Genomic DNA, 3,382 nt, shown 5'->3' with positions numbered 1-3,382 from the left:
GCCTGCAGCCCTTGGTGGCTACCGGCCACCAATTGAGGCTGCCAGTCACAAATTGAGGTTGTTGGGCATCACTGGTGGACGGCTGGCCACATTAGTGGCTTGTCGGCCATTGATGTCTTTTTCCAGATATTTTCTTGACAGTTGTTGCAGCTATTGGCACAATGTGCTTGATCACCATACACGTGTATGGACTGATATAACTTAGTCAAAAGCTTGTTTTTCTAAAAATATGGGACCTTCTCCCCCATTGTAGAGGTTAGAAAATTTTGGAGCAAAATTCTCTCTCTCTCTCTCTTTCTACATTTCTCTCTCTCTCTCTCTCTTGAACTTTTGTGCATACAAGTGTAGATACACTTCAAGTTTTCCTATCAACCCTTAACCAAAGTTGCTTATCTTTGGCATGAGGTTACTTGGGACCCTCTTTGAGCTCTAGAAGGTGGCCTTGGCTTGATTTATTGCCTCATTTGTGTCTTCCCTTCAAGAGGTATAATGTTCCTCTTTTTACACTTGTTTTACATACTTGTTTTCCCATCTCTTTCAACTGTTTTTGGGCTGATTTTGAACTATAAAAAACTCTATTTTTATAGCCTAAAGGTGGTGGTTTGAGGCCATTTTTAGTCAGGGGGAGGTTTACCATTCTTACTTCTTTGCTTATATAGCTTTTGTACCTTTGTTCACCACTTTCAAACCAAATTTTTTGGGTCTTTTAACCACTAAATTTCAGAGTATTTTCAGTGGTAAAAAACTCATTTTGAAGTCCAAATTTGGAGGGGTAGCCTATTTTTGCTCTGTTTTGGGCTAGTTAGTTCATTTGAGTCTTGCTTTGCATGGTTGTAGTGTAATAGTCCTCACAAGTTGGTGTTTTAGGGTCTTAGATATCTCTTGTTTGAGTTGATAGCATCTTTTGGTGTTATTTTTCATTCCATTTTAGCACTATAAACTCTACAACCTCCCTCTTTGCTTCACTCTTTTATTTCCTTTTGAGGGTTGTTTCAAGCTTGGGATCTTTTAAGCTTGAGATTGAGGTCATGCTTAATGGTTTAATCCTCTTTGAGGGTTCATTACCAATGGCATGATCTCTCTCTTGCCTTACATTATTCCTTGGGTTACACTTCTTTCATCTTAGAAGACACTTACCAAATGGACAAATTGATTAAAGAATGATTTTGGTAACTAAAATGTGTAAAGAGAATTGGCAAGTAAAAGTGACAAGATAAGAACTTCTTTGTGTTGCATTGCATGTGTTCAAATCGAGCGTTAGTTTGAACACAAGGGAAATGGGACATTTCATACTCAAAAGTGATGAAATGTGCCCATTTTCTAGGTCTTCGTTGCCCTTGATCATGTATGATGGGGTGATGGCATTTGAGTCTTGTTTTTTCATTCATTGAACTTGTACAAAATTGGTCCCTTAGCCATCATGCATGGAAATTGCCTGATTGATGGTTTAAGGGCCAAGTGTATCACTCCTTTGAACTTTTTTTGATGATAAGGAGAGGTACACAGTACATACAACCTGTGAGAATACCCTTTCTTTGCCCCGTTTGCTCTCTATTGCAGCTCGGGATTATGCATCACCAGTGGCCAGCCGACCATTGTTACTGGCCGACAGGCCATCAGTATTGGACGGCAACCCCTCAGTGGTGGGTGGCCGGTCGGCCACCAATGAATGTTGAGCGGTGTGCTTATGAAGCATGGCAGAGTTGATCTGGAGAAGGAAATAGTGCAAAGGTTGTGCAAACAAAGGCTTTCAAGGGTAGACAGCGGATGTTCTTCAGGTGGAAACCAAGCACGCATGCATCCCTCGAGGCCATTTTGGTTAATTTGCTTAGTTAATTAGTTGTAATTAATTATCTTAGTCACTTTGTAATTAATTTGTTAAGTATTTAGCTAATAAGTTTGTTTGCTTTGTAATATTTAATTAACTTAGATAGTTAATTATTTAATTGTTTTACTTAATTAGCTTGGAATAGCTAGTTAATTCATTTAAAGTGTTGTAATAATTAGTTAAGCAGTGTAGCTTAGCTAGTTTCATTCGAACTCTCCTTCGCGAGGGCGTAATGTTGTAATAAGTGTGCGTGCGTATGTGTATGTCTTCCAAACCCACGTCTTTCTCTATTTTATTTAATTGCTTTTGATGGTTAGATTAGGGACATGTTTCAATTAGCATACCTTATGCTTGCATCCATTCATTCGCATTGCATGCACCAAGGCTCGACACATCATTCTAACTGCATTGTCGTTTCAATACTTCGATGAATACGTGCTTAGACCGCATGTTATCAAATCGATTCATATACCATATTAGTAGCCGAGCCTATTAATTGCATATTGCATGTGTTGCATTAGGCATCTTGTATAGTTAGAAACCATGCATAGTTTTCTAACTCATGTTTTCTTAGCTTGGAGTACTAGGTGAGTTTTGATGCTATAGCATACTTGTATGAGTGTGAATGTTGCCATGATTAGCATGCTTTCCATGGGGCTAAATGCTTATTTGATAAACTACATGAATGCCTGTGGATGAAGGCTTGTTGTTTGAATTGGAACGATTCAACGAATGCATGTCTTAAGCGCACTTTGTTGAATGGCAAATCATGTTTTAAGCCCACTAAGTTTGGTGGCAAATCCTCTAACTTTAAGCCCACTTGAGTGGCAAATTCAAACCATTTTTGCAAACAAACATGAGTTGAATTGTTCCAAATTAAGCAAACTAGTCTATACTTGCTTGTGCACATCACATAGTAAAGCTAGTCTAATAACTGGAACAAGACCACATAGTGTTTATAAAAAATCATATCATGATTAGTAGAGGTCGATCTTTGATCGGGCGAGTGGGGGTGCTCAGTTCATGACCTTCCCCTCTCGTACCTAAGTTTCCAAGCCGAGACGACTTTGGTGATGATAGACATGTGGTCTTTGGCACGAGTCATGGGTTTTGAGTCAACTCGGCCAACCCTCTCCTCTTCGCCATTACCACCGAGCTTTGCGCTATTCCCGCCTCTCCGTTTCATCTTCATCGGAAAATCCCCCAACGTTTTTCTATTTCCGGTGACCTATTCGCCGGAAATATCTTTATTTTCCGACACCTCTCTCTCTCTCTCTCTTTCTCTCGCTCGCTCCCTCTACCTATCTCAAAATCTATAAATATGCAATTATTTATGTTTGTACATATATAGTAGTAGATAATATATGTGTATATGTGTGTATGTATGTCAAGCTGGTGCCGAGATTGAAGCTTCAGAGAATTTATAACTAGTGAGAAACGTGTGATCGAATTAAACAGAAAATGTTTTTTTTTCTTTTTGTTTAAAATAATAAAAATTAAAAAAAGAAGAAGAAGCAATTACTAGAAGAAATAAACAATCAGCCAGGTGAAAAA

The sequence above is a fragment of the Camellia sinensis genome, chromosome 10, assembly GCF_055761805.1.
Source record: "Camellia sinensis isolate YWXY chromosome 10, ASM5576180v1, whole genome shotgun sequence".
Classification (NCBI taxonomy): Eukaryota; Viridiplantae; Streptophyta; class Magnoliopsida; order Ericales; family Theaceae; genus Camellia; species Camellia sinensis.
The sequence above is the reverse complement of the archived record's forward strand: the minus strand, read 5'-3'. Positions refer to the sequence as shown.